Source organism: Halichoerus grypus, chromosome 5 (genome assembly GCF_964656455.1).
Source record: "Halichoerus grypus chromosome 5, mHalGry1.hap1.1, whole genome shotgun sequence".
In the NCBI taxonomy this organism is placed as follows: Eukaryota; Metazoa; Chordata; class Mammalia; order Carnivora; family Phocidae; genus Halichoerus; species Halichoerus grypus.
This window is the reverse complement of record NC_135716.1, coordinates 146215327-146228762: the sequence shown is the minus strand read 5'-3', so window position 1 is coordinate 146228762 and position 13436 is coordinate 146215327.

The following is a 13436-nucleotide window of genomic DNA, read 5'->3' as shown; positions in this document are numbered from 1 at the left end:
CTCTCTGCTCAGTGGGGAGCCTGCTTCTCCCTCTGCCTCTCCTTCTGCCTGCCGCTCCCCCTGCTTGTACTCACACACACACTCTCTCTCAAATAAATAAATAAATCTTAAAAAAAAAAAAAAGAAAGAAAGAAATAGGATTCAATGCAACCTCTACTTCCCTGCCTGTCTTTGAGGCGGTAGCTGGGCTTCACGTTGGAAAGGCTCCTGCTTTATACAGAAGAGGACTAGAGTCCAGAGAGAGGAAGGGGCTTGGCCCAAGGCACAGAGCAAGTTAATAACAGAGACATGGACTGTCTCTTCAGGGAAGCAAATTGGATGGTAACCTTTCCAACTTTATTTTCACCTCATCCTGACAAATACCCTCTCTCCTCCCTGCCTCAGGGTTCCTCTGTGTTTCTTGCTTATGTATCATCATCTGAGGCAGCAAGATTTATCAAGAATGATAAGGAGTTTGGCACCAAAAGAACAAAGAATCCAATCAAGAAATGGGCAGAAGACATGAACAGACATTTTTCCAAAGAAGACATCCAAATGGCCAACAGACACATGAAAAAGTGTTCAATATCGCTCGGCATCAGGGAAATCCAAATCAAAACCTCAATGAGATACCACCTCACACCAGTCAGAATGGCTAAAATTAACAAGTCAGGAAATGACAGATGTTGGCGGGGATGCGGAGAAAGGGGAACCCTCCTACACTGTTGGTGGGAATGCAAGCTGGTGCAGCCACTCTGGAAAACAGTATGGAGGTTCCTCAAAAAGTTGAAAATAGAGCTACCATACGATCCAGCAATTGCACTACTGGGTATTTACCCCAAAGGTACAAAAGTAGGGACCCGAAAGGCTACGTGCACCCCGATGTTTATAGCAGCAATGTCCACAATAGCCAAACTGTGGAAAGAGCCAAGATGTCCATCAACAGATGAATGGATAAAGAAGATGTGGTATATATATACAATGGAATATTATGCAGCCATCAAAAGGAATGAGATCTTGCCATTTGCAACGACGTGGATGGAACTGGAGGGTATTATGCTGAGCGAAATAAGTCAAACAGAGAAAGACATGTATCATATGACCTCACTGATATGAGGAATTCTTAATCTCAGGAAACAAACTGAGGGTTGCTGGAGTGGGGGGTGGGGTGGGAGGGATGGGGTGACTGGGTGATGGACACTGGGAAGGGTATGTGTTCTGGTAAGCGCTGTGAATTGTGCAAGACTGTTGAATCTCAGATCTGTACCTCTGAAACAAATAATGCAATATATGTTAAGAAAGAAAAAAAGAAGAAGAAGAAGGTAGCAGGAGGGGAAGAATGAAGGGGGGGAAATCGGAGGGGGAGAAGAACCATGAGAGACGATGGACTCTGAAAAACAAACTGAGGGTTCTAGAGGGGAGGGGGTTGGGAGGATGGGTTAGCCTGGTGATGGGTATTGAGGAGGGCACGTTCTGCATGGAGAACTGGGTGTTATGCACAAACAATGAATCATGGAACACTATATCTAAAACTAATGATGTAATGTATGGGGATTAACGTAACAATAAAAAATTTAAATTAAAAAAAAAAAAGATGGCAAGAATGATAAGGAGTTTGGAATCACACTACCTTGGAATCCCACAGTTGCTGTGGGAACTTGGACAAGTAGTGTTACTTGTCCTTATTTTCCTTGCCTTATTTTCCTCATCTGTCATTGGATATGAACCTCTACTCTATTTACCCAATAGGAATAAATAAGAAATTGGGAGGCAGTTTAGTATAGAGCAGTGGTTTCCCTGGACCAGCAGCATCAGCATCACCTGAGAATTTGTTAAAAATAAATATTCGCTGGGGCGGCCTGGGTGGCTCAGTCGGTAAAGCCTCTGCCTTTGGCTCAAGTCATGATCCTGGGGTCCTGCGATCAAGGCCCAGGGGCTCCCTGCTCAGCGGGAAGCCTGCTTCTCCCTCTCCCCACCAGCTCATGCTTTCTCTCTCTCTCTCTCTCTCTCTCTCTCTCGCTATCTCTCTCTCAAATAAATAAATAAAATCTTAAAAAAAAAAAAAAAGAAATGAATATTCTCTGCCCTCACCCCAGATCTACTGAGTCAGAAACTTGGAGGCCCGGCGATCTGTGTTTTAACAAACTCTACAGGTGATTCTGATGCATGCCACAGTTTGACAACCACTGGTATATCGTGGGTAAAACCACTGGGTTTGGGTCAGACAATTCTGAGTTCTTCTAAAAGTGTCTTAGTTTTGCCTTCTACTATTTGAGAGGCCTTAAGCAAAGCATTTTACCCACCTGCTCCTTAGATTCCTCATCTGTGAAATGGGCCTAATAGTTAGCTGTATTTTACATAACATGGTTGTTTATTCATTTACTTAACACAATTTTTTTGAGTGGCATTATGTGACAATGACTCTTCTAGATTCTAGGGATATATACACAAAACACAAAAATCCCTGCCCTCATGGGGTATACATTCGAATGAAACTTTTGAGGATTAAGATAATTATGATAATGGTGTATAAAGCTTAGTACAACACTGCACCTATTAAGCACTCAGCAAATGGCAGCTAACAGTAATGATGGGGAAAGGATTTGTAAATAGTGATATGCAATATTAGATGAAACTGTGAGTTCTCTGAAACTTGTCTGACTCATGCCTCTGTCATCAGAATCTAACATAAGACCTAGTGCAGATTAGGGCTTAGTCAATATGTGATAAATGTACATACAGAAGTCAGAGATTAATATTGATATCTCTCTTGCCTGAATGAATGGTTTTCCTATGTAGTCCATCTTTAGAGCTGACAGCTCAGTAATAAAGCACACTGTCCAATAAGCCTTCTCCCCCTACATTTATATATTTCACTCTTTCCAGTCACATTCACATGTTGTGATGGGTCTGAAATATAGTTGGTGTATAATAAATCTCTGCTGAGTGAATGAATGGATGCACTGAAATGGGGATCAGGAGGCTTCCATTCTAATTCCTGTTCTGCCACTTCTCCAGTATTTGGCCTTGGCTAAGTCCATTTTCTTTTCAGATCCTCAGTCTCCTCATCTGTAAAACGAGACTCACAATCCAACTCCAGCATGATACTGGTAGGAGACAGACCAACTGTAATACTGAAGTTTTCTTTTTTTTAAACCTCACTGATTCTTTTTTTTAAATCTAAATTTAATTGATTAACATATAGTGTATTACTAGTTTTAGTTCAGTGATTCATCAGTCTTATATAACACCCAGTGCCCATTACATCATGTACCCTCCTTAAATTCCATGAGTGAGATCATATAACTGTCTTTCTCTGATTGACTTATTTCACTTAGCATAATACCCTCTAGTTCCATCTATGTTATTGCAAATGGCAAGATTTCATTTTTTTCTGATGGTGAAATACTGAAGTTTTAAGGATGCTCACACAACCACAAATGTGTTGTCTCCTTAGCTTACCTTTCAGGAAGAATTGCTGAAAGCAGTAAAAGGAGATAATATAAGTATATATCTTTGCAAACCTTAAAACAATGTAAAAATTAAGTAACATACTATGTCTAATCATATAATCTACAATCTATAGAATTTATAGGTTGGAAATGATTCTAATCCTTCCTACTGGAAGTGTAATCTGCAGCATTGGCAGCATTTGAGATCTTGGTAGAAATGCAGACTCTTGGGCCCCACTCAGACCTATTAAACCAGAATCTGCATTTTAGCAAGATTTCCAAGTCATTCGGATGCACAATAAAGTCGGAGAAACACTGCTTTAAATCAGACTCATAGGACATGTGCCCTGAAAAGCTTTTGAAGATCAACTTTAACTCCCTCATTTTACAGATGAGTACCCTGGAGCCCAGCAATGAAAGGGACTTGTCTTTCTAAAAGGTAGATCTAGCCATGTCACCCCCACGTTTGAAACCAATGACTCCACCACATGCCTAGCTCAACATTCAAGGCCCTGTCATCTGGCCCCTTATTATCCTCTATTTGATACTTCCCCACCCATTCTAGGCAAACCAATCACTCTCACCTACTACTCTTCTCTGTCCTGTTTTCTCTGTGTGGGCTGCTCTTCCCACTTCTCTCCAGCCCCAGCTCAGACTATACCACCAGCTCAGACATGAGACCCCCCCACCCCCAGTCCTTGTTTAGGACACCTTCCTAACCTTTATTGGTTGACAGCGGGCTGTGGTCAGCTGGTTATCTCCTCCACCTCCTGAAGTACTATGGTGAGAACCTGTTTTTACATATCTTGTTTTATCAGACTGTGAGCTCCTTAAGGATAGGAACTGGGTCTCAGGTCCCAACCCAGAGTCAGGCACCTTGTAAGAGCTCAGTTTATCCCCTGTGACTAATGATTTGAAATGTGTCTTCCAGGTCTAACTTTTTGCATATTGAGACTGTGAATTTCCAGAGCATGAGGACTTGATATTCTCTTCTTTCTCCATCTCACTCATGAGGCTCCATGTGCCTGAGCACAGTGGGCACTTATTCACCACCCAGCCTGACTGGTTCAGCTGTTATGACTGTAGCCTTTCCCATAATGGGTTCCTGGACCTGGTTCACCGCAGCATGTTCAGGGAAGTCCAAACGACCCAACACCAAGAGTAGGGAAGGGATGGGGTTTCAGGGTAAATCATCTCAAGCCTGGGCTGAGATTTAGTGCCTTCTATAAAAGCTCACAAGATTTCAAGCTGTGATCCCAAAAGTCTATTCCTGAGGCCTCCTGTCCCTATATAAAAATTGACAGGTCCTCAGTACATGTTGTAAATTGAGTAAATGAACGAATTGGCAAATTAATCTGGACTTCTAAATGTAAATGAATGCTGACTTCAGAAAAAAAAGCAGTTGTGCAAGAAAAGGGCTGTAACCAAATGTCACATAATGTTAAAGTTGAATTACAAGCTCCTTACCTTTGCACACAAATCCAGCTGTAATCTGCCCCAGCCTGCCTGTCCAGCTTTGTCTCTTCCCTTGCCATATATACACTCTTTGGGCCTCATCCAAAACTATTTGTAGAGCCTAAGCACGTCATTGTGGTTTCATCCTCCAGTGCTTTCACACACGTGGTTCCCTTTCTTCCCTTCTTAATTTAGGTAACTCTTTTTGCCTTTCAAAGCCCAGGTCAACTGGGCTGGTTGCCTGTCTGTGCTCTGGTACACACCTTGCTTCTTTTTTTTTTTTAATGTTTTATTTATTTATTCATGAGAGTCAAAGAGACAGAGAGACAGAGAGAGGCAGAGGCAGAGGGAGAAGCAGGCTCCCCACCTAGCAGGGAGCCTGTTGCGGGACTCGATCCCAGGACCCTGGGATCATGACCTGAGCCGAAGGCAGACGCTTAACCATCTGAGCCACCCAGGTGCCCCAACCATGCTTCTTTTATGAGTGATAATCATATTTTGCTATTGTTTATCTTTTCCCCCACAAGACCTGAGCACCTTGATGGCAGGGACTGAGTCTTATTCATTTTTGTGTCCTCAGTGTCCAGCATATAGCATGACACAAGGGAGAGGTTATTTATTGGGCACATGAGCCAGTGGAAATAATGTATAGTAGAAGAGTTATCATTAGTCAGGGAATTTGCCATCCTTGGAATTCCAGGTTTAAGGACTTTGCAAAGCCTCATTTAATATTTATTGAAGAATAAATCATTTAAAAAATAAATAAAATGACCTCGTCGGAAAGAGCTAGGACACTAAATAGTAGATGGCAGGCAAGGATGGCTAGGGAAGTGGAGTTTCATACACACACACACACATACACGCCCCACCCTCTGCCCAGTCCATGGCATATGCATGATTTGGAGAACATGGGCAGATGACCCTTTACAGAAAGGTGCCCTGGAGACAAGGCCCCAATAGTCTGATTGGGGTGATGGTTCCAAACTAGCTGCCACTTCTTCCTTTCTCCACCACCCCGAGAGGGAGTGGCAGAAGGGTTAAAGACAAGAAAAGGTGCACACAAAATATGATATCTTGATCAGTTCCCAGGCCTGGGAATCAAGTTAATTCTATAACCTCTCTCTAAACTTCAGTTTCCTCATCTGTAAAATAGGGATAATAATATCTAGCTTGCAGGATTGTCAGGAGGATTTTATAACAATAGTTACTACATACATGACATTTATATCCTGCCAACTCCGTTCTAAGACAGGACTAGAGAGAAAGAGAGAGAGTAATTCAGTTAGTCCTCACTAGAATTCTATCAGGTAAGTACAATCACATTTATAGACAAAGAAACAGAGACAAAGAAATGTCACATAACTTTTCCAGGATCATCCAGCTAGTAATTATGGAGCTAAGAGTGAAACCCAGGCAGATTGGCTTGCTCCAGCGTCTATGCTCTTAACAAGTTCTATATTCTATGTTGTCTCTTTAATAAGATAATTGTGTGAGAGTGAAGGTGTCTGGCTCCTAGTAGTGCATGACAAATATTGACAATAAAAAAAGTAATCTAGTATCTGTAGTTGATGAGATAGCCCCAAATAGATTAATATTACTCATTTTAGGGGGACATGGGAGGCTTGGTTGGTTAAGCATCTGGCTTCGGCTCAGGTCATAATCCCAGGGTCCTGGGATAGAGCCCCACGTCTGGGCTTTCTGCTCAGCGGGGAGTCTGCTTCTCCCACTCCCTCTGCCTGCTGTTCCCCCTGCTTGTGCTCTCTCTCTGTGTCAAATAAATAAATAAAATCTTAAAAAATATATATCACTCATCTTTCAACTAGTACATACTCCTGCAACTGGAAGAAGGTTTTGTGTCTGAGTAGTCTGGGCTATTTTAAGATGCCCTAAAGGTAAGCTGGCTTTGCCTTCTCCTGAGGAACTGGAACAAGTTCTTAGCACTTCAGCCAGAGGGCATTTGAGGGACATGTGGATCCCATGAAATTAATACCTTCAATCATGCCATGTTCTGGGCCCTGAAAACAGAGGTAAATTGAATCCGGTCAACACTCTAAAGGAGCTCACAGCCCAGTTGAGGATACCAGCAAAAGAGACAACTCTGATATAGTACTGCTATAGAGGGAAACTCATAAGGGATAGCTAACTTAATTAGGGAGGAATTGATCAGGAAAGGCCTTCCAGAGGAAGAGACACATAAGTCTAGTATCAAAGAGCAAGTGGAAGACATATTTGAAGAAACCAGGAAAGGGTTTCTTGGCAGAGATGGAATGCTATGAGTAAATGCACAGGGGCTTCAAAAAATAACACTATATATATTCCACGAACTATGAGTGGTTTAATATGGCTAGAACAGAGCTAGGAGAGCTAGGAGAGCTATGGAAGTGTTGTTGCCCAAGGCATGGACAGAGGCCAGGTAGGAAAGTGCCTCAGTTGTCAAATTAAGAGGTTTGGCCCTCACCCTGTAGGAGATGTAGAGCCATTAAAAAGCTCCAAACAGGAGTGTAATATGGTTTAGAAAAATAATTTGGTAGCAAAAGGGGGTCGAATTAGAGATTTAAGACTGAAGGCAGCTTTTAAGCTGATGAAAAGATGCTCAGCCTCATTAGTCATTAGGGAAATGCAAATTCATATCACAATGAGATACTATTTCACCCCTACAAGAATGCCTATAATAAAAAAGCTGGCCATTAACAAGTGTTGGAGAGAATGTGGAGAAATTGGAACTCTCAAACACTGCTAGGGGGAATGTAAAATGGTACAGCTGCTTTGGAAAACAGTTTGGCAGTTCATCAAAGATATATATGGAGGTACCATACGAGCCAGAAATTCTACTCCTAGGTATATACCCAAGAGAAATGGGTTCACATAAAACCTTTTACACGCATGTTCATAACATCATTAGTCATAATAGCCAAAAAAATGAAAGTAATTCAAGTGTCCATCAGCTAATGAATAGATAAGCAAATTATGCTTCATCCATACCATGGAATATTATTTGGCCGTGAAAAGAAATGAGGTCTTGATACATGCTACAACATATATGAGCCTTGAAAATATAATGTTAAGTGGAAGAAGTCAGATACAGAAGGCCATATATTATATGATACCATTTATATGAAATGCCCAGAACAGCCAAATCCATAGAGATAGAACAGAAACTAGCGGTTTTCAGGGCCTGGGGAAGGAAGGAATGGGGGAATGACTGCCATTGGGTACAGGTCTCTAAAATCAGTGGTGATGGTTGCACAATTTTGTGAATTTACTAAAAAACCACGAATTGTACACTTTACTTATTTATTTAAATTTATTTATTGTTTTTAGTAATCTCTACACCCAACGTGGGGCTCAAAGCCATGACCCTGATATCAAGAGTTTCATACTTTTCCAACGGAGCCAGCCAGGTGCCCCGGAATTATACACTTTAAATGGTTATGGCATGTGAATTATATATCCAAAGAAGGAAAAAGGCGGGTAGAAGAGTGACCACCAAGGCTACTGAAATATTTTAAGCAACAACCTTCAAATGGGGGAACCCACACCCCTGGAGTTTCATGAAGACTTTCCAGGGGGTACAAAGCATGAGCAATTTCTACATCCCCAACTTTTATATGTGCATTCGTCCCTAAAATTAATCTGCCTGATAGTGTGCTTTTTAAATTTCTTCTCTTTTGGGGTGCCTGGGTGGCTCAGATGGTTAAGCGTCTGCCTTCGGCTCAGGTCATGATCCCAGGGTCCTGGGATCGAGCCCCACATTGGGCTCCCTGCTCAGTGGGGAGCCTGCTTCTCCCTCTCTCTCTCTCCCTGCTCATGTACTCTCTCTCTATCTCTCTGTGTCTCAAATGAATAAATAAAATCTTTAAAAAAAAAATTTCTTCTCTTTTATAATAATGTTTCTCTCACCTTTAAAGGAAAGCTATACTTCTCACCTATCCTGAATATTACTGTAAGAGTATTGCCCTGGGGATAAAAATGTCTGGAGCACCAACTTATGATCCCCTAAGAGGTAAAATTGGTGGGATTTGGATGATTTCTTGGCTGTAAGGGGTGAAGGAGAGGAAGGTGTCAAGGATGACTCCTAGGTCACCCTTAAAAACTCATTGATTTGAATATTCAGGGCTTCTGAGGGAGAGTCCCAGAAGAGCAAATCGAGAGTGTTCAGTAAGCAATTGTTAAACTGATAATAAAAATATAGATGTCAAATTTAAAATGTATGAAGAGAACCATAGTTTCTCACAGTTCTTCTAGAGGGGGGGCGCCTGGGTGGCTCAGTCAGTTAAGCATCTGACTCTTGGTTTTGGCTCAGGTTGTGATCTCAGGGTCCCGGGATCAAGCCTTGCATCGGGCTCCACACTCAGGTGGAGTCTGCTTGAAATTCTCTTCTCCCTCTGCCCCTCCCTCCCATCCTCTGTCTGTCTCTCTAAAATAAATAAATCAATCTTAAAAAACAATTCTTCTAGAGAGTACCAGAGGATAGAGTTGGCTTTACTTTAGAATCACCCAGGGTGCTTAAAATTAAAAACTCCAGGTTTTGGGGGCACCTGGGTGGCACAGTCAGTTAAGCATCAGACTCTTGGTTTTGGCTCAGGTCGTGATCTCAGGGTCCTGGGATTCAGCCCTGCATTGGGTTCTGTGCTCAGCGCAGAGTCGGCTTGAGATTCTCTTCTCCCCCATACTCTCTCTCTCTGGCTCTCTAAAATAAATAAAAAAGAAACAAACAGAAAAAGCCCTCTAGGTTTTGTGACAAATCCAGACAAAGGAATATTATTCAGCACCAAAAAGAAAAGGGAGTATTTTAGAAATCTCTGTACTTCCCACTCAGTTTTACTGTAAATCTAGAACTTCTCTTAAGGCAAGCAAGCAAATAAACAAACAAATTCTGTTTCTGGAGCACATCCCAGTCCCATTAAATTAGATAATTTGGATACTGGGCCAAGGTCTTATAGTTTTGAAAGCTTATCAGGTGATCCTAATATGAAATCAGGATCAAGAACCACTGGCCTAGAGAAGGAATATTGCAGCTAAAACATAGGCACTGGAGCTAGGGCTATGAAGGAGGAGGAAGGAACAGATTTGAGGAAATCACCCATAGGATTTCTGGTCTGGAAAGGGCTTTGCAAGCCTCAGTATTTGTTGAAGAATAAATGAATAACTTATGACCCCCAAGAGGTAAAATTGGTGGGATTTGGGTGACTTCTTGGCTGTTAGGGGTGAAGGAGAGGAAGGTGTCAAGGATGACTCCTGGATCACCCTTAAAAACTCATCTGTGGGCATCTGCTCCTGAGATAGGGAGCACAAGAAATGGAACAAGTTTGGGGGAGAGATGGAGAGTTAATTTTTTGACCTGTTGCTATGAGACACCAGTGGGACATCCAGGTGAAGTCCGCATTTGGCATTGGGTGTGGAGGTCTGAAGCCTGGGAGAAAGATCCAGGAGAAGAAGAATATAGGGCTGATCTCTCCCTGTCTACATGAAGCCATTGGGGAATTTGTTACCATTCAAGGAAAGCACAATCTATACAAAGATAATGGGATTGTGATGTGTGTGTAGGATGTTTTCAGACTTCAGACATGAAGGAATTTTGAGTCTGACAAGGTCCAGGTTGCAGCCATGGGAGTGGATGGCTGAAGTGGAAGAGAGAGTCATTAGAATTGAGGAGGTTAAGGAGCACGAGGCCAGATAGCTGGATGGTCATTGAGCTGAATATCGAAGTCACCCAAGTTATTATAGGATTGCAATAGCCCAGGGGCTCTCAAACTTTAGTGTGGATCAGAATCCATTGGAAGACTTGTTAAAATGCATATTTCTGGGCCCCACACTCAGAGTTTCTGATTTAGTTGGTCTTGGTGGCCTGAGAATTTGCATTTCTACCAAGTTCCTGGGTGATGCTGATATTAGTGGTATGGTGACTACACTTTGACAATTACTACAATAGAGTGAAGACTGGGTCAGATGCCAAGCTCTTCTATGAATGTGTTTAGCTGATGAGAACAATGGAGGAGAGATACCAACTCTGTACAGTTGATTTGGAGTGTGGCCTTGGCACTTGGACGCTTCTTCTGACGGTCACTTCTTTGTCTATCTTGGGCACATACTTCCCCCTACCCCTGTAGCAGAAGTTTTGGCAGCTTTCATCTTCCTGCATCCTAGGGCTTTGATTCCTTGTTCTATGGAATATATTTCACCCTGATGTTTGAATTAGAAATAGCTAAAGTCACCTTTATTCTAAAAACCAGCAACTTCAGGGGAGTAAAAGTCGACTGAACTGCCAAACTGCTTTCTATTCCTAGAGGTTTCACTAGGTTCTTCACTATGAAGAAAGGAAAAGAAAACTCTAGAAAGGTCATTTATAGATTAAGTGAATAATAAGCATATTTCTCAAACTAATGCTCTTTCTCACAATAAACACTTTTTGTGCCTTTTTGCAACTCTCTGAAACATATTTTACAAGGTTTAGGAGTCAACCTTATCTATTTACATTAAAAGTCAGGAAAATACAGGGGCGCCTGGGTGGCGCAGTTTGTTAAGCACCAGACTCTTGGTTTCCGCTCAGGTCCTGATCTCAGGGTCATGAGATCGTGAGATCAAGCTTCACGTTGGCTCCGTGCTCAGTGTGGAGTCTGCTTAAGAATCTCTCCCCTGGGTGCCTGGGTGGCTCAGTCGTCTGGGCATGTGCCTTTGGTTCTAGTCGTGATCCTGGGGTCCTGGGATCAAGCCCTGCATCAGGCTCCCGGCTCAGTGGGGAGTCTGCTTCTCCCTCTGTCCTTTCCCCCTGCTCGTGATCTCTCTCTCTCAAATAAATAAATAAAATCTTAAAAAAAAAGAATCTCTCTCCGTCTCCTTCTCTGCCCCCCCCCCATGCTCTCTCTCTCTCTCTCAAATAAATAAATAAAGCTTTATTAAAAAAAAAAGTCAGGAAGGGGTGCCTGGGTGGCTCAGTTGGTTGAGCATCCGACTCTTGATTTCGGCTCAGGTCATGATCCCAGGGTCCTGGGATCGAGTCCCACATCGGGCTCCTTGCTCAGCAAGCAGCCTGCTTCTCCCTCTCCCTCTGCCCCTCCTGCTTGTGCGCTCTCTCTCTCTCTGTCAAATAAATGAATGAAATCTTAAAAAAAAAAAAAAAAGTCTTCGCTCCTGGGTTTTGGCACAAAAAAAAAAGTCAGGAAAATATAGGAAAGACTTGTAACTTACATTAAAAGACAGCATGGTCAAATGGAATCTTGTTGGAGACCTCTGCCTCAGCCTGATTAGTTAGGAAGGCTCGCTTTACATCACTATACTTATAAGTCTGATGAGTTTCTTTCCTTTCTGTCCAAAGCCTTCTGTTCAGTGTTCCTCTTTAATTAAGACAGAACAAGAAGATATTTAATTGATTTTTAACCCACATTTCTCTTCTCTGGAGACATAATTTCTGATTTCGTAGTCCAGAGTTCTCACCAGCTCCCCTGTGAGGTCTCAGAGCCATCATATGAAGAGGATTTCCCATGCACACTCTGATTTCTCAGAGTTCCTGTGGCCTCTGTTAAGTACCAGCTACTCTCTGTCTACCCTGGACGCACAGGCACCTAGAGAAATGAAGATTCTAGCTGGACCAGAATGTTAGAACTGGCGGAGACCCCTTGGAGGCTACCCCTCCTGACCATTCATCCCCTTAGGGCATTTTACAGATGATCAATGGACTCCCGAGAGAGAAGAAAGATTTGCCCAAGGCCTCAGCATCTCAGGGTTCCAAGTGTTTTTTGTTTTGTTTTGTTTTGTTTTGTTTTGTTTTTTGAGAGAGAAGGAGAGAGTGAGGGAGAGGAAGAGAGAATCCGAAGAAGACTCTACACTGAGTACAGAACCAGATGCAGGGCCTCATCCCACAGCCCTGAGATCGTGACCTAAGCTGAAACTAAGACTCAGACGCTTAACCGACTGAGCCACCCAGGCGCCCCATCCAAGTGGTCTTAAAGGTATTAAATCCCACCTCTCCAATGTCACAGCCGGGGCCTAACATTCAACCCTCCAGATTCCTGGCACAGGGCTCCTCAGTCTCATCCTGAGACAGCACCTTTGTCGCTCAGCAGCAGCCAAGAGAGGTGTAAAACGCTTCTGTTTTCCTTTCTTTCTTTCTTTCTTTCTTTTTTTTTTTAGATTTTATTTCTTTATTTAAGAGAGAGAGAGACAGAGACAGAGCATGAGCAGGGGGTAGGAGGCAGAGGGAGAGGGAGAGGGAGAAGCAGACTCCCCACTGAGCAGAGAGCCTGACATGGGGCTCCATTCCAGGATCTCGGGATCATGACCTGAGCCGAAGGCAGACGCTTAACTGACTGAGCCACCCAGGCACCCCCTCTTCTGTTTTTCTGCTCAAATCATCCTCATTTGCCTTCTGGCGTCTGACAGAAGACAGTAGAAAGGAAGGATAGAGTAAGAGTGGCTCATCATCAGTGTCTCCTGGGAATGTGCTAGTTATGCAAAATCTTGAGCCCCAACCCAGACATTATGGATCAAAAACTCCGGGGAGGGATCTAGTAAACTGCTTTAACAAGTGCTCTAGATGATTAGAATAGACAC